Source organism: Carettochelys insculpta, chromosome 2 (genome assembly GCF_033958435.1).
Source record: "Carettochelys insculpta isolate YL-2023 chromosome 2, ASM3395843v1, whole genome shotgun sequence".
Taxonomy (NCBI): domain Eukaryota; kingdom Metazoa; phylum Chordata; order Testudines; family Carettochelyidae; genus Carettochelys; species Carettochelys insculpta.
In genome coordinates this window covers 61539007-61562853 of record NC_134138.1, presented here as the reverse complement: position 1 = coordinate 61562853, position 23847 = coordinate 61539007, and the positions used below count along the sequence as shown (strand labels likewise).

The 23847-nt window shown below is 43.2% G+C and overlaps 1 long non-coding RNA gene across 3 annotated transcripts in view; it reads left to right on the top strand.

Annotated features, from left to right (window-relative positions):
• The window catches only part of LOC142008521 (uncharacterized), a 34381-nt gene extending 10936 nt beyond the window's left edge, over positions 1-23445 (top strand). Inside the window, exons 4-5 of one of the 3 annotated variants that reach the window (XR_012644170.1) lie at positions 21008-21128; positions 21986-23445. This is a non-coding gene — a long non-coding RNA (uncharacterized LOC142008521). Of the gene's footprint in view, positions 1-340; positions 905-21007; positions 21129-21985 lie in introns of those variants that run through there. The other 2 variants (XR_012644171.1, XR_012644169.1) reach the window with 2 other exon arrangements.
• The last annotated feature ends 402 nt before the right edge of the window (positions 23446-23847 follow it).

Genomic DNA, 23847 nt, shown 5'->3' with positions numbered 1-23847 from the left:
TTCCCAGAGGAAAACACATAATCCGTGTCCACACTAGAAAGTATATTCAAAAAACCTGGCCCTCTTTCAAAAGGGTGCGTGAAGCATCTGTACAAAAAATTTGCTTTCTCAAATGGAAATCGGAAGGACATGGTGCTGCTTTTGAAAGCGCTCCTCTAGTCCTGTAATGGGAAGAGTTCCCTTTTTTGAAAGATTCTTTAGAAAGAAAAAGTGTGTAGATGCACCATGGGCCCTTCTTTCGAAAGAGGAATCTGTCATGGCGCTGGCCAGCTGGGCTGTGGAGGCGCCCTGGCCAGCAGCAGCAGAGCTTTATGTTCCCTATGTCTGTCTGCCCTTAAAGCTGCACAGACCCAGAAACCCTGTGGCAGGAAGCTGAGAGCATGCTGGCAGCAAAGGCATGTCCTGGACAGCCCACCAGAGGCAGAGGAGGGGGTGCCCAGTCACATCCCCCCACTATCACCATGACAGGCCTGTACCAGGACAACCAGGCATAGTGGCTGAGCAGTGCCCCACCTGGAGGAGGAAGACTTAGCCTGGCAGATGGTGGCCTGGGAGGATCTCATGTCCAGCATCAGGATATAACTGGGGTCCTGAGGGAGCACCTGACCCATCTGCCCTGCCCTGCCCTGTCCCTCATGCCACCTTCCCTGCTGTCCCTCCCCACCACCAAGTCTGACCCTGCCAAAGCCCTCCCATGGCTCTCCCTCCCTGTGCTTCCTGCCCCATCACAGCCCCACTGGGAACCTGAACTAGGGGTGGGTGGGGATCCTGGGGCTGATGGGGCTCATGGCCCTCCACCGATGCCCCCCTGTGCCCCCCCCCGGCCCCCAGCTGAGCTGCTCTCCCCTTCCACAGACCCCTCATGTATATAGTTTGCCCCTGTTCCTCATTGTAAATAGTTCTGGTCACCATTTGTAAAAACCACACTGTTCTTACTTTTCATTAAACAGTTTATTTTTGCACCATCCCTGTTTCCCATGCTTATGATGGGGGGACTGTGAGGGGTGGATCTCTGTGTAGGGGAGTTTTGAAGGTGGGACGGAGGGGTGTATGTGTGTGGGGGGGCCTGCAAGGGGTGACTGTGGGTGCAGGTCACTGGGGCCCATGAGTGATACTCTCACAGAGGGTCTCTCTAATGCCAACTCCAACTCAGTGGGCCGGGTGATTTGGGTTAGCGGCTGGCTGCTTGTAGGACAAATGCCTCACCTTGTCCTTCACAATGTTGTGGAGGGTGCAGCATGTGCCCACCACCTGTGGGACGTTCCACATCCTGACCTCCAGGAGGATGAGGAGGCACCTGAACTGGCCCTTGAGGTGCATGAATGCTCTCTCAACCATGTTGTTAAAAACCTTCTGCGTGGGTTCAGGTTGGACCATGTAGGCCCTCATTAGCTAGGGCTGCAGTGGGTAGGCAGCATCTGCCACCATGCAGAGGTACATGATGACATCCCCAACCTGGAGCTCTCACAGGGGGATGTATATCCAGGCCTCCATGCAGTGGCAGAGGCTGGAGTTCCAGAACACACAGGTGTCATGTGTCTGGCCCGCACAACTCACATTAATGTTCATGAACCAGCCCTTGGAGTCCACCAGCACCTGGACCATTACTGAGTTGTATTCCTTGCAGTGTATGTAGCGGCCAATGTTGTGTTTCAGGGCAAGGATAGGCACGTGTCTCCCATTCAGGGCACCAAAGCAATTCAAGAAGCCACCATGGTGAACCCTGTGATGGCCGAGTCCATATCTCCCATGTGGATGACCTTGTGGAGCAACGTGGAGTTGACTGCACAGATGACCTGCATGGGAGGAAGGGTTCCCTCCCCCAGTTCCCTCCCCCATTCTGGCTCTCCTGGACCCCCTCCTGCAGGTCACCTCCCACATGCCGCTGGGCCTCTGGGTGCCCTCCACCAGGGCACTTGGTGGGAGTACTGGAGGGATCTTGGGAAGAGGGGCCTTGATCCCTGGTGGGGGGGCTCACCCCCAGTAGGAGGTGGAGGGTGGCTGTGACCACATTGGCCAGGTGGCTGACCACAGCGCTCAGGAAGGCCATCTCCATGCCAGAAGCTGCTGATCTAGATTCATCGGGCGTGGGTAGCCATTGGATCCACGTACAGGCTCTGCATTGCTTGGAGCAGCTCGACAGGTCTCAGGTGTACAGGGTGAGGGTGCTGGGAGTGTTTTAAGGTGCTTTAAGGGAGTGGCTGGCTGCAGGGCCTGGAAGGGCTTCTCAGCCATGCAACCTTGTCTGCAGCATTTCCTGCTCTGTTCTTTCCACAGAGCACCTGTGGCTTTGTGGACGCGCTCTTTTGAAAGAGTGGAGTGGTCTTTCGAAAGTGCAGGTCAAAAGCTCGATCCACTTTCTGTGTGTAGATGTACGCTTTGGAAAGGCGATCTTCTGGGAGATATCTTCTGGAAGCTTGTCTTTTGAAAGAGTGCCATAATGTAGATGTAGCTGTACTGTGCCAGCAAACCTCACAATGCCTGTTTCAGACTTTGGAAAGCATCTTTTTTTAAAATCTCTAATGTGCCGGACTTAAAACAGGAGAGTTTCAAGCCATTGGAGTGAGATCTACCAAAGTTTATTTTGGGAAACCCCTGAAGGACTTATGAAAAGATTCTTAAGAAATTCTACATCTGAGTTATCACCTTTGACTACAACTTCTATGTTGCTTTAATCTCTTTGCTCTCATTTTTTTTTCTTAATAAATCTTTACCTTTTTAGATTCTGAAGATTGGCTAAGAGTTTTGATGAGCTCCTGAAGTATTCATTGACTTGGTGGGAAGTGACTGGTCCCTGGGGACTGGAAGAATCTAATGTGTGGTGGTTTTGGTTTTAATAACCTTATGCCACAGAAGTCCAGTTTACCTGAGAAGTAAGCAGGGCCAGTATGGCCAGGGGACTGTCTGTAGTCTGCGGTAAATTAGTGTAAGTGATCCAAGAGTACTGTTTTATTACTGGCTTGGTGAAATCTAATGATTGAATGTACCACCAGTTTGGGGCATCCGCTCTATTTTCTGACAGTGTGTCCCCAAGCTGGCGCAGTCTCAGCTGTAAACCACTCCTGGCACTGGGACAGCAAGCAACTTTTAAAAATGTTGTTATTGGTAAAACAAACGATTTCTGTATAATTGTATGTGGACACTGAGTGCCATGGAGCACAGCTCTTTGTGGGCTCCACCTGTGGACGCGTTTGGGAGTGAAGTGAGGGAGAAGTGGATTCTCAGCATATGGGAAAGGAATTGTAGGTCCTACTGCAGTATCAGGGCTGCACAATGCAGCAATGCTACTATCTTTCCTTAGCCTGTGGAGAAGGAGTCCGTTTGCTGTCCCTGCAGTACTCCCCAGGCAGAATCTGGTTCCTTAGCCCCTATCACTAGGCCAAGATTTAACCAACAACACATACAAATCATGGGTGATATAAAAGGTCAGTTGTTTAGACCAGCCTATAACAAGCTGATTGGAACATTTTTAATGTTTTAACTGACATAGGGGATTGGCATGCAAGTGCCTGTTTATATTCTTCTTGGCCCCATAACATCCAAGATTCTAGGAGAGCACTCTGAAGCAAATATTTATGAGGGATGTGATAGGCAGCTATAGACCAAACTGAGAGTTTTCCTATTGATGTTAGCAGGAGAAGAATTTCTTCATGTCTTGTTTCTTGACCCTGTTTTAAAAGAGATGCCGCCTCTCAGTCCTCACACATCTTTCTTTAGTCTGGTGAACTTTTAAATAGTAATAGTCATGAATTTCCTTAAATAACAAGCAGTCCTGTAGTACTCGAAAAACTAACAAATTTATTGGGTCATGAGCTTTCATGAATAAGACCCACTTCTTCAGCTGACATGCATTTTTAAAATAAATCCATCTCAGAGGGGTAGCCATGTTAATCTTTAGTTTCACAAATAACAAGCAGTCCTGTAGCTTATTTTTGAAATTACAGTTTAACATGGCTATTCCTCTGAGATGGGTTTACTTATATGCTTTATTTTAAAAATGCAAATGGAATATTATCTGGCCTTAAATTTTATGACTTTTAGTATAGCAATGTTCTCTGCTGAGTCTCAAGGAGAGACTAGAGTGCAGAAGCCAAGGACAATCCTATTATCTTGGAGCTAGGACAGACTGCAGTGTCTTCTCCCAGAGAAGGGATTCTCTTCTGAGTCAAGTGAAGAAGGCTGACTGGGGTTGTAGACATATAATAGATAAGTGACAGAGAGGTAGCTGTGTTAATCTGTATTCTGTCAAAACAAAAAAAGCAGTCAAGTAGCACTTTGAAGACTAACAAAATAATTTATTAGGTGAGCTTTCGTGGGGCAGACCCACTTCTTCAGACCATAGCCACACCAGAACAGACTCAATATATAAAACACTTAGACTTAGACTTAGGTCCGCCTGTGCGTCTGGGCACATTGGGCAACAAGTGCTTTCCAGAGATTCTGGTCTGATGCCACTGTTTCCACTTCTTCCCACATTATGCCAATGTTGTCAAAATCTTCTTTAACCGTGCTTCGCCACGTTTTCAGTGGTCTTCCCCTTTTTCTCTTTCCTTCAGCTGGTGTCCATCGCATTGCTACCTTTGGATGAAGATTATCTGAAAGACGCAAGGTGTGTCCAGCAAGACGCAATCTACGCTCTGCCACAACATCCTGCAGTCTCTGCAGACCACATCTTCGTACAATCTCTTCATTAGTAATGCGTTTGATGTAGGTGACATCAAGGATCTTACGCAGACATCGTTGGTGGAACACATTCAGCTTATATGATATTCTTGCAGTGTTTTTCCATGTTTCACTGGCGTAGATTGCACTGGACATGACAATAGTGCTATAGAGTCGAAGCTTTGTAGCAAGGCCAATTGCTGATGCAGACCAAACTGGGCATAGTCTTTGAAACATTGCCGAGGCTTTCCTGATTCTGCAGTTGACATCTGCCTCGACATCCCCATCATTGGACAGAATACTGCCAAGATAGGTGAACCGCTGGACATCTTCTAAAGACTGACTTTCGACCACTATTGGCGTATTCGCCTGAGCTTTTCTGACCCACATCACCTTTGGTTTTTTGCTGTTTATCCTCAACCCAACTTTACCTGCTTCTTTTTCTTGTTGTCATGTCCTGTAAGCATTCGCCCGTTTCTGCAAGCAGCGTGATATCATCAGTGAAGTCCAGATCCGTGAGCTGGCACTGATTTTCCCAAGTGATATCAAAATTCGTCCTGCACATTGCTTTCCTCATAATGAAGTCCACAGCCAGAAGGAACAAGAATGGCGATAGAAGACACCCTTGCCGCACACTACAGTCAATAGTGAAGAAATCGGTCATACCACTATCGGTCCTCACACAGCAACTGGAGTTTAGGTAGAGATTTTGGAAGGTATTGATGTAGCGTTGCAGGATACCATAACTATGTACTATATTCCACAATGACTCTCTATGTATGCTGTCAAACGCCTTTTTAAAATCGATAAAGTTTATTGACAGCGGCTGTTGAAATTCAATACTCTGTTCAATGATGTTGCGCAACGTGAAGATTTGCTCTCTGCATGAGTGTCCGTGCCAAAATCCAGCCTGCTCCTCCCACAGTGTATTATGCACTGTGGCCAGAAGCCTCCTGAGCAGGACAATACAAAACACTTTGCCTGGGACTCATAGGAGCGGAATATCTCTCCAATTACTACAATCGGTGACATTCCCCTTTTTTGGTAACTTAACAATCACTCCCTTCCTCCAATCACTTGGAACACACTCTGCTCGCCAGCATGCGTTCAACAACCCTGTTAGTTCTTGCATGACACTGTGGCCCCCATACCTTAGTAATTCGGCCGTGATTTGGTCAAGACCAGCGACCTTGTTATTCTTCAGTGATCTAATGGCTGTATCAGTTTCTTCAAATTTAATCACGCCTAGGTCTACTTCTAGTTCATCAGAAGGACTGGAATTACTAAAATCATAGGTTGTGACTGGAGCTGGCTGGTTTAATATCTCTTTGAAGTGCACTACCCAGCGTGCATCTTGCTCTTCTTTACTAAGTAAGATCTTCCCATTCTTATCCTTGATAGGAACGTTGGAATTGCATCTTGCACCTCTTAATTCTCGGACAATACGATACAGTGTCTTGGTATTACATTTCTTAGCTGCTTCTTCTGCTCCAGCACCCTTACGTTCCAACCATTCTTTTTTGTCAGCCCGACAGCTTTTCTTAACTTGACGATCCAGCAATTGGTAATTTGCAGTAGCCTCTGCTATTTCGTTTGGTGATTTTGCCTGGTCTCTATGCTGTTTCGCGATTTTATGCTCATATATCAGTTTCCAGGTTCTGTCTTGTATCCAGCATTCTCTTTGTGTGCCTCTTCTCCATCCAATCGTCTCTTCCGCACTCTTAGTAACTGCTTGTTTGAACCGCATCCACTGGTCTTTGAGTTCAGTTTCATGATGCATTTGTTGTAACTGATTCTTGAGTTTGAACTTATACTGTTCAGCCATGGCCTGATCTCTCATCTTTTCACTGCGAAGGACCAGAGTGGTTGCCTTTCACTTTTTCTTTTTAAGCAAAGGCAAAGAGATGCCATCAGAAGATGATGGTCCGATCCAATATAGGCTCCATGATACACTCGTGCATCTAACAGCGCTGATCACCAGCGTTTGCTGATACAGAGATAATCGATTTCATTGTTAGTGTTGCCATCAGGAGACCGCCATGTTTTCTTATGAATATTTTTGTGTGCGAAATAGGTGTTTCCAGTGCACAAGTTATTCATACTACAGAACAGCAGTAGGCGCTCTCCATTATCGCTCGTTTTTATCGCTGATCCATATGGGCCAATCATGTGTTCCCATCCTTGCCTTTTCCTGTCTATTCGTGCATTCATATCACCCATAAATAGCCTCATGTCATGACTGGGGACACCATTGATAGTATCTTGCAGCAGGTTGTAAAATGTGTTCTTTTCAGTTTCATCGGCATCCTCAGTAGGTGCATAGACCTGAATCACGGTAGTCTTTACATGGCTCTACTGGAACCTCTCTGTGATAATGCGCTTGCTGATGGGCTTCCATCCAACTAATGCCTGTGTTGCATCCTTGCTGAGTACCAGACTTACGCTGTACACATGTTGGTCATCATTTCCAGAGTATAGAATGGTCTTTCCATCACTAGGTATCCTGTCACTTCCTAACCACTTCATCTTGCTAACGCCTTGGATGTCCATTCGGTAGCTGTCAAATTCGCAAAGTAACTGTGCTAGGTTTCCACACTGGTATAATATTTGTACATTCCAAGTTCCGACTTTCGTTGTGGTTTTGGCACTTAGGATCGACCTCTGCATCAGGCACTGAACTTCCTTTTGGCTTTCATTCAGCGCCGTCATAAAGGTTTTTGTTTATTTTGTTTGGTTGCACTTGTTGTTTCTGTAGCGATTAATAGGTTTAAGGGATTGGGTTGCTAGCCCAATGCCCAACCTTCCTCCTTTTTCATCTGCGCTTAGGACAGGCAATGGCGGAGTAAAGCACAGAGGACCAAAAATTGTTATTGAGGTTGGAAAATCAGAAGAGCAGAGGGGCGGCAGGAGGAGGCACTTACTCACCCACACCCCCTCCTGCTGCCCCTCTGCTCTTGTGATTTGCCAAGCTTGATAACAATTTTTCTGATTTGCCAATTTTGATAACAATTTTTGGACCTCTGTGCTTTAGATATTGAGTCTGTTCTGGTACAGCTATGATTTGAAGAAGTGGGTCTGTCCCACGAAAGCTCATCACCTAATAAATTATTTTGTTAGTCTTTTAAAGTGCTACTGGACTGCTTTTTTGTTTTGTTATAATAGATAATGTAGACTTATAGTTTTATAGATTTTTGTTATACTATAATAGACTGTTAAGACTTCGTGCTAGGTAACAGATACATTCTTTATTACTCTGTTCACTCTGTAATATGTTAAATTGTAACACACATTCTTTGTTCTTGCCCTGCTGCAATTATATAAATGTGTGCCTGTGTGTGTGAATGAGAGAAAGCATGGACATGAAAGGACCTTTACTATCCAAAGGATCAGAGGTGGAGCTAAGGACTCAGGCAAAAGGTGGAGCTAAGGACCCGGGCAAACCAAAACAAGGCAGATTGACTACCTCAGAGTTGGAGGCAAACACCCCTTTAATGAGGAATGTACAAGGTGGGAGAAGAATGGATAAAGACTTTCCCAAGAGACCAACACCTTTGGGCCATCAGCATGCAAGGCAACACCCAGATGAGGTCGTGCACAGAAAGACTGCTGGAAATGCTGAAATAAATTGTTTGTCTGTTTGAAATGCTGACTGATTGAGTAAGGCCTGATAAAGTGAAACACACGGACTTGGATGAGGGGAAAAACCCTATAAAGAATGGGGCATCTTGCAAGGTGGAGCACCAGTCCTAACAAAAAGAACTTGGCTCAATGCCCCTATTCCTGATATCTGGCCAGTAGGTCAGGGTGGGCAACAGACTGGTAATTATAACATCAGCAGAGAGAGAGAGAGAGAGAGAGAGAGAGAGAGAGAGAGAGTGTGTGTGTGTGTGTGTGACAGTACACGCTGCTTTGCCTATATTGTTTAATAGATGTGGCATGATGCCTTATCCCCCCGAAAAATACTGTGTGCTTCTTTTAAGCATAACAGGGTGGGGGTAAGGGACTGGCGTACCTGCTGTAGTCTGGTGGTGCTCATTTCAGTTTGGGAGTTCAGCTGAGACAGAGGCCTGCTCCAGCCCTAAGACACTCTCTTCAATCAGCTTGGAGGCTCTCTCCAGTTTGAAAGCTTTTTATAATCAGTTTAGAAATTTAGCTTAGTTCAAGTTCAGGAGCTTGGTTTAATTTGGTTTAATTTAATCAGGAGGTAATTCCAGTGCTGAGAGTTGATAGGTTAGGAATTACCAGCTATTACAATCTGACTGAATATCTTCTAGCGTTTGCTTCTTAAAGTTCCAGCTCTTCTGGACGTGAAACTGTGTGAATCACAGCTTTCTTCTCAGGAAAACAAAAAGAGTGAATAGGAGCTCTAGCTGTTAAGAAAAATATGGCATGAGTGGGCTCTCAAGGTTCAAGGAATAATTTAAAAACATATAAGACATACTATGTCATCTTAGCTTTGCTATGTGTTGTACCAGTAGCATTTATTGCTATTCTAGGACAACAATCCACCACCCCCACCTGCCTCCACTGCTTCTTGAAGACTTCCTCTCATTGGTTTTAAAGTGAAGTAATTCCATTGATTTCACGGATGTGAGATAAACAAGGCTCATGAAAATCCTGTTACAGACTGCTGCTTGGTAACAGTACTTTAGGAAGAGTACTTCATCTCTCCTTCTTCATCTGAAGGATCGAGCCTCCTCCACTGGAGTCATTTAAGTGCATCTTTGAGCATTTGTACACTGACTAGCTTGGGGCTTTTTTAAGGATTAGTCCTAATTATCTGCAATTATTTCTGTCCCCATGGGTAAGGCTTAATTTTTTATTTAGATATGTAAGCAATCTCATTTAATTTAGATTTTGTTTTTTGGCAGAGCTAATGAAAGTATAATCAAAAATACAAACTTTGTGTACACAGCAAAAATACCCTTCTTAATGTGAATGGTAAAAGTAAATAACTGTATTCCAATGTAAGCAAAATCATTTGCCAGCATGGCAAGATAAATCTCAAAAACAGTTTCAGGAAACCAGAAATCTGGTTATTTTATTACAAACTGTAGAAAAGCTGAAATCTTTCATAGAACAAAAAATAATTCTGTTATAGTTAAAGCAACATTGGTGGTTATTCAATTAAAATTTCTATGTCCAAAGAAAATAACTTTAAGACTTAATTTAAAAAAGAGCAGTAAAACAGTAGCACACAAGTATTACTAGTTGAAACTTACATAATACTTTACATTCTAAAAGTTCTGTATGATTAACTAATTAGATGAAACACGATCAAATGTTAGAATACAAGAGGCTATAATAATATCGAAATGGCACTCTTAGCACAAAGTGACATTACAATATTTGAATGGCTCCACCACATCATTTACTCTTCCAAAGATCAATCCTCTGCCACACGACCTCTTCTTAGGCTCTCTAAGTTTCTGGACTCTCCGTCTTTCCTGTTTCTCCAAACTTCTCTTCTTCTCACTCTCCTTTTTAAGTAGTGATTCCCTTTCCACTTACAGCCTTTCTATGCAGGAGATTTTTCCAGGTCTACTGGCATAGTTAAACGGCTCTAGTTACATTGCTATAACTTCCCCATGAGGCCACTTAAAAAAAAAAAAATAAATGACTTTTTCAGCTTACTTTAAATTGCTTTAGAACTACAAACCAAGCCAGAAGCTGACTTATACCAGTAAATGTAGTGATTTAAATTAACATCCTACTTTATATTCATCTAACTTTTCTATATGGGCATCTTTCAAAGAGACTGCTACTGCCATCTTCTATTTCCTGTTGTCATATTTTGCTGCCCAGCCTCCTGTTCAAGGGACTTTGATGTAAACTGGAGAGCACTGAATATTAGACACAGTCGTGAGCAGTCCATTTCTTCCTGTAGCTAGTTGGATTTTTTTTAATTTTGTGAAAAAAGGCTTTTTGTCAAAATGGAAATGTTTGCAAGGTGGGTGGGGGGGCAAGGGGAGGAAGGGGGAGGAACCAGCTAATTTTCAAAATGTCACTGGCTTTTCAATGAATAACCCTTTTCTTGTAACTATCAGTCTGCAAAGCCAAAACACCAACTGAACGTTTAAAAAAAAGAAAGTTTGAGGTTTCAAGTTCTGAAGTGAAAAACTGAAACGCTTTTTTCCAGAAAATCTTATGTCTTAATAAAAATATTTTTTCTGAAATGTTGATGTGAGAAAAATTGGCATTTTCCAACTAGCTCTAAAAGGACACAGGATTGAAGTTTTTTTTCTGAGTCACTCCATACTCCTTAGTGCAAAAACTTCTTGCTTTGAGGACAGGTTTGGCAGCTTTGTCTCTCCAATTTGACTTTTCCCTTCCAACGCCTTCTGGTGTTGCTTTCCCACTCTCCCCTTGGAATTCAATCTGAAACAAAGGGAACTTTTGAAAACTGACTCTTTCTATTCTATCTCAGTGAGGAGTCACTTTATAATGGTAAAGAACCATAGAAGAAGTCTCATTCTTCTTACTCTTTATTGCTGTAAAGAAAACAGTTATTCTGCTTCACTGCAGAATACCTATCTAGAGCCTTCTTCAAATCTAAGAATATTGGCTCACTTTTGGGGATTCAGATGAGGATACAAATTATTGGCTGTGTCTACACTTGCATTCCTCTTTTGAAAGAGACTTGCAAATGAGGGAAATAAAATGCAAATGAGGTGCAGATTTACATATCTGACACCTCATTTGCATATTCTTATTTTGAAATAGCTTCTTTCGAAAGAAGAAAACCAGTGTAGACACTGCTCCTTAGAAAGTAAACCCGTCTTTGAAAGAATGCAAGTGTAGACACAGCCATTGTGTATCTAGAATCCTGCAAATTTACAGCTATCTACTTTATATTTGCATCCATGCATGGGGATGCAGATATCTGCAGACCTTTTTTTGAAGGTGTGGATGTAAATGAGGACACCAATTTTGTATCTGCACAGAACTCTGTTCTCCAGCACACTTCTATCTGGCTCCATGCTACAGGTTTAAAGAAATAGTATACCTATCCTGAATGTGGCCAGCCTCCAGAAACATGCAGAATATTCAAATGAAAGTAATTTAAAAATGTCTACTTTGATTCATTCCCTCACAATTAGCAAAACTGCTCCATTCTTAAAAAATTTATCCTAATTAAATTACCCTTTAATCAAGTGCCATTGAAGTAAATGGAAGCAGGATTAGTCATGCTTATTAACTGTGCTTTGTTATCCATGGTAGCTTATCCATATGACAAGCACCACATAAATCTAGGAATGGATAAGGTTCATTGAGCAGGCATCAAGATATATTCATGTAGATTACACTATACCTCCTAACTAGTTCACTCCTGAAAAATTATTGGAATGCCTACCAAACCCATGACCCTTAAGAGATATACTCTGATTGCTTAATATGATCTGGAGAGAAAGTAAATAATACTGTGAAACACATTCATTTTTCTTATAGTAGTATCAGCTACGATAACATAAAAATGGTTCTTAATTATGTATCTTGTGAGTAAAGCTTCCTTCCAGTGTGGAAAATAAATGTAGTTAGAAGTTAAGCAAAGCAATCACAAGCCCACAGTACTGATATTTCTTCATTTGATAAATACAAAAAAAAAATAAACAAGTGCATAGAGCACATGTTGCTATTTTGACAATTATCATCTGCCTTCTAAACTGAAATTCACTATCAAGTAGTGTCACATTAACAATCCTCAAATCAAAAGAATTAATATTAAATGGAAAGTTTGATGACAGCATTCTGAAAGAAGGGTCTTGAGCTAGATCTTAGCTGAAGGAATAGTCTCTTTTCACACGCTCAGTAATAATGGGAGGATTCCGTGCTTGTTGAACTAAAATGTTTCTTTGCTCAGAAAAATACTTAGAGGTGCTACAACCTCAACTAACATTACAACCATGCACTCACAGACTGAATTCCTGATGTCTGTTCCAAACGCTTCCCTCCTAAAATCTGTGTTGCTCCTTCCAAACATCATGCATGTTGCTACTGAATAATTTAGCATAGTTCCATTGCACTCAATGGCTCAATAGTAATTACATCAGTTAAGAATCTGATGTTAAGGAATTGTCTAAATCCAGTTTCATTATTTTGAGGCACAGAAGCCAACTTTTTCAACTTTGAAGGTCTAAAGTTTGCTATCTATAGTGATATCAAGGAAACAAAATGATTGTCCTAATTATCAGAAGGGTTGAGCATCAGCAGCTCGCATTGATTTTAACAGTAGTTCATCTGAATAAGGAATAATTAAAAATTTTAAAAAAGCAACCCTTATATATGTATATTGCTTTAAAATAGCAACTAAAGACAAAATCCAGGCCCTAATGTAGTAAAGAGAACACAAAAAACAAAGACCACTTCTGCTCCAAAGACCTTCAAAGAATTCATATCCCTTGGAAGAAAAGGAATTGAAAGGAATAGGGGTCTTTAATACCTACACTTCAAGTTTTGTCCAGATGTCCATTCTCAAGTACTAATAATTAGTTAACAGTCATACCTTGACTAGGCCATTTTTAGTTTGACTTTATTTTGCAGACACTTTCCTTTAGTAGCTGTATCATTACTTTGCAAGTTTCAGGAGAAGGTAACAAAATTTAACAGAAACTACATACATTTTGAAGTCACAAGTCACAAGTCATAAAGCTTCCAGGCATTCACAAGTTTAATATTAATCCTGGTTTCTAAATGACATTCTGTGGCATTTGTATCTTAAAATTGTGTTATAGTGTGACACAGAAGCATTTTGGTGGTTTACTATTGTTAGCAACTCCTGTGAGCCCTGTCTATTCTCTATATCTAACAGTTATAATCTTTATATAAAATATGTTATGTAAGATTACAGGAAAACTAATTCGCTGATCATTAATATTTTTGTGTGACTTTGTATATAGCATGTTTCTAGTAAAGTTATGAATATGGACAAGCATTATGTTCTCAATATGTTTGGTAATTAATGCATATGCAAATCTGCCTCAGACAAAGAAATGTATACCTGACTAGCTGGCTGGTTGTTGGGCAAACACAATAAAGATATGTTAACATAAAATGGAAACAAAGGCATCAACTGAGTAAGTGTGGAGTGCACGAAGCCTCTTGTGGAGATCTCAAGCCCAAATAAGAAATGACTGAATCCACTAATTGTATGTAATATTATAAATTAATCAAGTTAGGTCTTTTATGAAAGTTAATGACACATTTGTGACTAATAGTATAAATATACACATTTTAAAACGATATATATATATATATAAGGCTATATGGACATTTAATGATATTATAGTTTATAGTCTTTGAACAAACATAGGAATAAACAGGCTTCTCCCCCTCCCCACACACATACACAGGAGCGAAGTGAGCTATCTCTAATGAAATTAATGAAGAAAAACTGTGACCAGAAACAATGGAAATCTTATTTACATACAAATTAGTGGGGAGATGGGAAGCCCCCCCAGGAAGTGAAGAGCAACAGGACTTCTTGTTCTCAAAGAGACAGACTAACACCGCTACCTCTATGATACAAGATCATCCTGAGACTGGAAACAAAATATGGAATTTGGGGAGATCTAAGAAGATGCCATCTTGGAACATATCACAGGATAAAATCAAGGACACAGAGTCCTTTCAACCAGAGGAAAAAAGGTCCCTCCACCAAGGGGGTTGGAATCTCTGGGAACTGAATAAATGTGAGAAACCTTCTCTGTGAAAAGCTTTTCACTTAAGAAGAAGCAGGAAACTAGCAACTTGTGCTTCTAAGAAGGGTCCTAATCAAATCATGAAAAAAGAATGAATCTACCTTGCAGCAAGTCTGTAACTTGTTAAGGTCTTCGCCACTTGAATGTGTATTTCGTTTTTATTTGCCTGTAAACACTTTGTCTTTATACCTGATACTCAATTAATGACCCCAATTCAATCAAATTTTGCTTTTAATCTAAACAAAACCAGCGCTATGTTTGAATTGAAACAATCAGCTCCAATTAAAGTAATAATCTGTGCTTGTTTTGTCTCTCTATGGCCGTGTCTACACTAGCCAAAAACTTCGAAATGGCCATGCAAATGGCCATTTCAAAGTTTACCAATGAAGTGCTGAAATACATATTCAGCGCCTCATTAGCATGCAGGTGGCCGCGGCACTTCAAAATTGACATGGCTCGCCGCCGCGCGGCTCGTCCAGACGGGGCTTCTTTTTGAAAGGCCCCTGGCTACTTCGAAGTCTCCTTATTCCCATCTGCTCATAGGGAGCCCCGTCTGGACGAGCCGCGCGGCGGCGAGCTGTGTCAATTTCAAAGTGCCACGGCCGCCCGCATGCTAATGAGGCACTGAATATGTATTTCAGCGCTCCATTAGTAAACTTCATTAGTAAACTTCGAAATGACCATTTGCATGGCCATTTCAAAGTTTTTGGCTATTGTAGACGTAGCCTAAAGGAGCAATATTCTGTGTCACAAAAGGGCTGATGTGTAAGGGATGATCATTTGGGGGGAAAAATGGGAATGAGGGCGAGCTAATCATTCTGCAAGTAGTAGCTGAGGCTGATGGAGACTGGGTTAGGCTTATGTTAAAAATAGATTGCTGGGGTCAGACTGCTGAACCATGGCTGCACAGCAATGTGCTCAGGGAAATGCATGCTTGTCCGCTGACAGCTGGTACCATTTAAGGCATCCGGAGTTACAGGACAGGCTGTGATACAACCTTTCATTGGTCTGATTTGCACTCCAAAATGTGACCTAAGGTTAAAGCTATGGTTCTGCCCTGGAGATCTCGGATCCCATGACTTTCCAAAACCTACAGAGCAAAAAAGTCTTGACATCTCTTCCATACTGTGTCAGGAAGCTACATATTCCTGCATTAGTAAGACTTACACCTTTCCTATTTCTTAAGAATTTTGCAGCCAGTTGCTCAAAGGGTGAGGTTGTTAGCTTCTATTTGGGCTCAGGACTGACACTGTAAGTAGGCAGTTGATAACTTCATAGTTTTATCAATGCACACTTTTCCTGAAAAGCATAAATAATTTATTTTGTATGCATGATTTTATGTTCTATAATGGTGTCTCTAGTGGCATAATCAAGAAAAGAACACAGGTCTCTTGAGTTTGAGTCCAGTGGCTCTCTATTGGAGACATGCTGGTTCTCTGCTTTTTTACACATTGGTTTTATGTCTCAGGCTGCTGTAAATTGACCAGAGTCTATACTTACCAGCTCTCTGATATTCCAGGGGATTAGAGTGATGGAAAGGTGGTTAAAGACCAGTTTTTGGTCCCTGGAGCAGTTCTTCGTGCAACTGAGAATCTGCATTTCAGTTACAAAGGATACATATTTTTCAATCGTAGGCATCCTTCAATCCCGAGGGATCACAGGTTTGTGCCCCAGTTGGACTGATTCGAGCGGTGTCTTCTGTGGCTGTGTGATCCAATGCGGGAGTGGCAGTCCTTTCCTCACTGTGAGCAGCAGTAGGCAGATGTCGCTCTGGTATCACGGGCACGGATCTTCCTGAGGGCTCTCCTGTCTTCTGCTTCCTTCACCAAGGTAGTTTCATACATAACAAGAGCTTCCTTCACTCCCTGTTTCCAGGCATGCCTGTCTGAGGCGAGCAAATGCCAGGTGTTCACACTGATAGAGAGAGCGCTGAGGTCATGCTTGCACGTGCCCTTGTAGTGCAATTTAGGTCGCCCTTTCGGCCTCTTTCCAGACTCCAGTTCGCCGAAGAGGAGGTTCTTCGGTATTTGTCCATCCGTCATGCATGAGACATGGCCCAGCCAGTGCATACACCTCTGTTTGAGAAGGGTGAACACGGAGGCAGTGCCTGCCCTCTCAAGCACTGTGCTATTGGGGACCTTGTCCTGCCAAGAGATACCGAGTATGCGCCTAAGGCAGCACATGTGGAATGTGTTGAGACGCTGCTCTTGTTTTGAGCGCAAAGTCCATGTTTCACTGGCGTACAGCAGCGTGCTCAAAACACAGGCTGTGTAGACCTGCACCTTGGTGTGTACAGTGAGCTTATTGTTAGCCCATACTCTCTTCGTCAGCCTGGAGAACGTTGTGGCAGCTTTTCCAATGCACTTGTTGATCTCGCTATCAAGTGACAAGTTGTCCGAGATCGTCGAGCCTAAGTACACGAACTCATGGACGACTTCCAGTTCGTAGTCTAGCACGTTGATAGATGGCTCCTTACCCATGTTTTGGCCCACCACCTGGGTCTTCTTTAAGCTGATTGTGAGGCCAAATTCCATACATGCATCCGCAAAGCAAGTTATGAGTTACTGCAGTTCCTGCTGAGTGTGAGCAGCAATAGCTGCATCATCAGCAAAAAGGAACTCCCTTAGACTCTTCGTAAGCACCCTGGTCTTTGCTCTAAGCCTCGACAGTTTGAAGAGGTTGCCATCCATTCTTGTGCAGACAGAGATGCCCTCTGTAGCAGTTCCGAAGGCATATTTGAGCAAAACTGCAAAGAAGATGCCAAACAGCGTTGGAGCCAGCACACACCCCTGCTTCACTCCGCTGAGAATCTCAAAGGGTTCGGATGTGGATCCATCACATATGACGGTCCCCTTCATGCCTTCATGGAAGGCCCTAATAATGCTGAGCAGAGTTGGGGGACAGCCGACCTTAGCCAGAATCGCAAACAGACCTTTTCTGCTGACGAGGTCAAATGCCTTGGTCAGGTCGATGAAGGCAATATACAGAGGTTTGTTCTGCTCCCTGCACTTTTCTTGTAGTTGCCTAACAGAGAAAACCATGTCTATGGTGGATCGTTCAGCTCTGAACCCACACTGAGACTCAGGGTAGACTCTCTCCACAAGAACATTGAGCCTCTTCAGAACGACACGTACAAATAGCTTCCCCACGGTACTGAGAAGGGAGATGCCGCAATAGTTGTTACAATCGCTTTTGTCACCCTTGTTCTTGTAGACAGTCACGATGTTAGCATCCCTCATATCTTGCGGTACGCTGCCTTCTCTCCAGCATTGGCAAAGTATTCCATGCAGCTCTGAAACTAGGGTACCATTGGTGCATTTGAGGATTTCTGAGGGAATACCATCCTTCCCTGGGGCTTTTCCAGAAGAGAGTGCTTTTAGCACGTCGCTGAGTTCCTCCAAGGTGGGCTCAGTATCGAGTTCAGTCATGGTGGGCAGCGGCTTGATGGCATTCAGGGCTCTCTCTGTAACTACAGTCTCTCTGGCGTACAACTATGAGTAGTGTTCCACCCAGCGTTCCATCTGCTTGGTTCTGTCCTTCAAGACCTCGCCTGTGGCCGACTTAAGTGGGGCAGTCTTTCTTTGTGGTGGACCAATGGGCTGCTTGATCCCATCGTACATTCCTCGCATGTTACCAGTGTCTGCAGCCTGCTGAATCTTGGAGCACAGTTGGAGCCAGTAATCGTTGGCACACCGCCGAGCAACCTGCTGCACTTGTCTCCGAGCAGACCGGAGTGCCTGCAGGTTCACCTCACTGGGAGAGGACCTGTATGCAGCCAGTGCCTGTCTCTTCTTCTCAATCAGGGGCGTCAGCACTTCAGTGTGGGCTTCAAACCAATCAGCAGACTTGACTGTCTTCTTCCCAAAGGTAGATATCGCAGTATTATAGATAGTGTCCCGTAGTTGCTCCCATCTCTTGCAGATATCAGTGTCGTCTGGGCGGGGCAAGGCCTCTTCAAGTGCTTGGGCAAACTCGCATACTTTTGAAGGGTCACGAGTCTTGCCAGTGTCAATGCATGGCCTCCCTTCCTTTTTGGAGTGAAAGAATCTTTGTGGCTGGATGTGCACCTTACTACACAGGAGCAAATGGTCAGTGTCACAGTCTGAGCTGTGGTAGCTACGTGTGACCCTGACATTACCTAAACAGCTGCGTTTGGTGAGGACGAGGTCAAGCTGGTGCCAATGTTTCGATCTTGGGTGTCTCCACGAAACTTTGTGCTGGGGTTTGACGTTGAAGAAAGTATTGGTTATGCAAAGGTCATGTTGGGAGCAGAGTTCAAGGAGGCGCTGTCCGTTTTCATTCATCTTCCCTGTTCCAAACTGTCCCAGACAGGATGGCCAGCTGTGGTGGTTGCTGCCAACTCTGGCGTTGAAGTCGCCAAGGATGAATAGCAGCTCATGGGAAGGTACCTCATGGGAAGGTACATATTTTTACAGGAATTTAAAATATTAATCATTAATCTGCTGTGTGTATGTCTAGTAATGTAGTTACTGCTGACTGCATTATGTCAACTTTTCCCACTTCAGTGTCTTTTTTTCATTTAAACATTCAGTTGTCCTCTTTCACTTTATTAATCAACTTTGGTGATGCTCAGTCACTTGCATGTTATTGTTAGCACTGTTCTGAAGCAATTCATCTGAATCTTTTAAGTAAAACATTCTAAGGACATCCATCTGTCCTGGTGAACGGGTGAGAAGAGACACAACACTATGTAATTGAGAGGCACAATTCCTTCCCTGAAATTCACTTGCTCCAGTGGAGTAATAGTCTATTGCTGGCCCTTGACAATAAGAGAATACTGTATTCTACCAATTGTCCCCACACTGCACTTGCCAAGACACTGTTTATCTGAATGTATCTGAACAGAGATTAGTGGGTGTGTAGATCTGGCCTGAACTCAAATGGCAGCTGTTTGAAGTCATGGAGAAAAGCTACTTCACGTGAACTGACCGACAGCTAATGTTAATCCACATGAAATTATGACTGTTATACATTGTTTTCATACCAAATTGTTGGTCCAGGTTAACTTACTTTTATTGTGTGTTTCATATAAGGGATTTGGCATCTCTTTAATGAGTCAACACCATTTTTTCCCGTGGAATAGATGCCTCACGCCTTCAGGGGTTTCAAACGAGACCAAATGGACACTATTTTCATTCTGATACACATCTGTCCAGTAGAATCAGGCTTCCTCTGACCCAGTCTAGCCATGAAAAAGCCATCCTTAAGGTCAGATTCACCTTTGCAGTACACAGGAAAGATGAAATGGTATCTCCCAGTGGCAGTCATCTAAGTCAGTGATTCTCCCAGAGGAAGGCAGCTTTAAGGTCCAGACAAAAGCCCAGCTGGTGGATGCTTGAATGGAGAGGAACTGAATCAACACATCTCTATTTCTCTTCGCCATGACCCCACTCCACTCAGTACTTCCCATTTATATCCCTTCCTGCCATTATTTTGATTTGATCTGCTTCAGTCCAAACCTTCATGATATTTTTTTGTTTGTTTGTTTTTCCTTTAAGCAAAGGTGACTGTTTCTTAGACATTCAGATTTGGGAAAGGCCTGCAGAATGAGGCACTCAAAGTGAGATATCTTATGGCAAAGTAAACACTATTCCATTGGTTTTGGGGCAAAGGAGAGTATTGGAGGATTTTTTTATTTGTTTGTTTTTAGCTGTGTTTATCTTTTCTCAGTGAGCTGATTAGGAATGGGGCATTTGGTAGGGTAGGGAGAATATGTGGTTTAGTTCTTTTCTGAGTTGGAAAGCCCTTAGTGGGAGCATGCATTTTTCTGGGATTTTTTTAACATTGCTTTTTTTTCCACTGGTGACCTGCCAAAGTCTTCCCCCTCTTTAGAGGAATGTGTATAAAAATGCTTATCTTACTGTATGTTAATAGCACCCTTTTTAATAAAAAGGAGTTTGGAATGCATTACATTCTACTTGGTGTTTTAAACAACAGGGGCTCCTTATCATGCAGGCATCCCAAAGAACCAGACAGAGAAGCAAACTGAAATTTTCATACTATTATGACCTCAGTAATGCCGACAGCAGTTTTACTCTCACAAAGACTTCTTTTGTTCTTTCCGCATAAGTCTGTTAAGGGTCTGGATAATGACTTCGGGTCAAATCCTAAGAGTTATCCTCAGTGGGAACTGTGGATGCTCAGTACATCTCAAGATTTGACCCTCTGCATATACAGAACAGTTTTCTGCATTTTTGATTTATATATGGAAGGCAACTGGGGGCAGTTTGATAGATTTCTTTCTTTCAACAGTGCATTTTAAAAGCTTTAAAAAAAGCAAGGAAGAAAATTCAGAAGTGACTCAAACAGCATTCTGGTACAATGAAGCATGTAAATCTGCCCTTTGACCTACTTATCCTGTAGGCATTTCACTTTGATAAATGGAGAACTGGTCTGTCTGGTACTGGTTATCTTTTAAATATTTAGTTTCAGGAACTTTTTACTCACAGCTGATCAAGTTTGTGGCTTAGCTTAAGATCAGGCAAAAACTATGCCTTTTTATTTCTTTAAGTGCAGTGAGAATAAACTATTGCACCATTTCAAATTGCTCTTTTGGGTTTATCTGTCAAATTCTCTTCTAAACTGGTATGTTGGTTTCTATCTGTTGTCTGGGTTTTTTTGTACAGGGTCTCCTAACTTTTGAAGCCATTTAACAATAAGTTAGCCTCTATTATGAAGAACAATACTGTGTCCCTTCAGTGGTTACACAAAACCTCATGCAAGCCACGTGCAGTTGTCACTACACTGGTAAGTGCCTTACTGGGCAGAAAATAACCATCAGTAGTAATAATTTGCAATGTTGTAGCACTGCTGATGTATAAAACATGTTTTGAGAAACTTTGCACAGGGACTAGTTTATTCAGCTGCATGGGAGTGAAATGCAAAATTGTTTAACAGCACACAGGAGTAATGCTGCATAGAAGTTTAGGACAGAAAGTGTACCAATGCTCTATCACATTTAAGTAGGCAAAATGTATTTTCCTCTTTGGGCTTTGGCTGGCACACTGTTTAATACCTCAGGTATTATCAGAATTGGTCAAATCCTCAGCCCGTGTAAATCAGTGTCATGCCTTTGAAGAAATTGGAGATATGCCAATTTACATCAGCTGAGGACCAGACCCACACATAGTGTTAGAAAGATCACTGACAAACAAGAGTCATGCATTTTCTTCGTATCTCTGAATTTAAATTGTGACTAATTGAAGCTGCAAAATTGTAGGATGGTGCTGGAGTTGAGCTGCAACCACCATTCAGTGACCTTTGCTCAGAAAAGAGAGGTTAGGGAGTGACGATGAAAAAATTTGTTTTGCCTATTATCTTGAGCAAGAGCTTCTTTGCTAAGAAATGTGTGATAGTTGCAGATTGCCTGCATGCCCAGGTATTTCCTATTGTCTCTGACCAACTGTAGGGAAGGCCTTCAGCTTATGGAGGGCTGCATAATGTTCTCTGGGAGCATTCATTACTTTGTTAAGAAAGCAGTGGATGGTATTCACTCAAGGAAGACAATGGTTTTTTTTTTCATTGTGTTTGATTTTATACCTTTGGTCTAGATGAATTGCCTCATATCTGATCTGATCATGTTGACCACTTCTCCTTTTCTTTAGGATCTGACTACTCTACGAATGCCTCTTCAGTAATGTTATACTGATATAACTATGCAAGCAGAGTCCTCCAATATATATACCGCTTGTACCTGCACAAAGCTTTTGTTAGCATTGCAACACTACCAATGACTATGTGGACCGCTATGCTTATCTACACGCCTCCAGCTTCCATCCAGGGAATACTACACGATCCATTGTTTACAGCCAGGCACTGAGGTACAACCGTATTTGCTCTGATCCATCAGACAGAGACAAACATCTACAAGACCTTTACCAAGCTTTCCTCAAACTACAATACCCACCTAAGGAAGAGAGGAAACAGATTGATAGAGACAGATGGGTACCCAGAAGCCACCTGCTACAAGACAGGCCTCGCAAGGAAAACAAGAAAACACCACCGACCATCACATACATCCCCCACCTAAGGCCTCTCCAGCTCATCATCAGTTATCTGCAACCCGTCATGAACAATGATCTGTCACTCTCACAGACCTTGGGAGGCAGGCCTGTCCTCGCCTACAGACAGCCTGCCAACCTTAGACAAATCCTCACCAGCCACTACAAACCAAAAATGAGTGACTCTAGGCCTGGAACCAGCCCCTGCAACAGTCCTCGCTGCCAACTCTGCTCACATATCTACACCAGTGACATCATCACAGGACCTAACACGAACTATACCATCAGGGGCTTCTTTCCCTGCACGTCTACTAATATAATATATGTAGTAATGTGTCAGCAATGCCCCACTGCTAGTTACATTGGCCAAACTGGACAGTCTCTCCGTAAAAGAATAAATGGACATAAATCAGACATCAGGAACGGTAACGTACAGAAGCCTGTGGGGGGAACACTTCAATCTCCCTGGACACACAGGCTACGTCTACACGTACAGCCAACATCGAAATAGCTTATTTCAATGTTGCGACATCGAAATAGTCTATTTCGATGAATAACGTCTACACGTCCTCCAGGGCCGGCAACGTCGATGTTCAACTTCGACGTTGCTCAGCCCAACTTCGAAATAGGCGCAGCGAGGGAACGTCTACACGTCAAAGTAGCACACATCGAAATAGGGATGCCAGGCACAGCTGCAGACAGGGTCACAGGGCGGACTCAACAGCCAGCCGCTCCCTTAAAGGGCCCCTCCCAGACACAGTTGCACTAAACAACACAAGATACACAGAGCTGACAACTGGTTGCAGACCCTGTGCCTGCAGCATAGATCCCCAGCTGCCGCAGAAGCAGCCAGAAGCCCTGGGCTAAGGGCTGCTGCCCACGGTGACCATAGAGCCCCACAGGGGCTGGAGAGAGAGCATCTCTCAACCCCCCCAGCTGATGGCCGCCATGGAGGACCCAGCAATTTCGACGTTGCGGGACGCGGATCGTCTACACGGTCCCTACTTCGACGTTGAACGTCGAAGTAGGGCGCTATTCCTATCTCCTCATGAGGTTAGCGACTTCGACGTCTCGCCGCCTAACGTCGAAGTTAACTTCGAAATAGCGCCCGACGCGTGTAGACGCGACGGGCGCTATTTCGAAGTTGGTGCCGCTACTTCGAAGTAGTGTGCACGTGTAGACGCAGCAACAGTGGCAGATTTAAGGGTGACAGTTCTGAAACAAAAAAATTTCAAAAACCAAATGGAGAGAGAAATCTCTGAGCTGCAATATATTTGCAAATTTGACTCCATTAACCATGGATTAAACAGAGACTGGCAGTGGCTCGCAGCTTACAAAGGCAATTTCTCTGCTCTGGGTGCTAATATTTCCCCATTAGACTCTGACAAAGGCTCACATCCCCCTGTCTGATCTAACTTGTTTTTATCTCTTTTGATAAGTGCTGTTGATACTGGGCCGTTTCCACC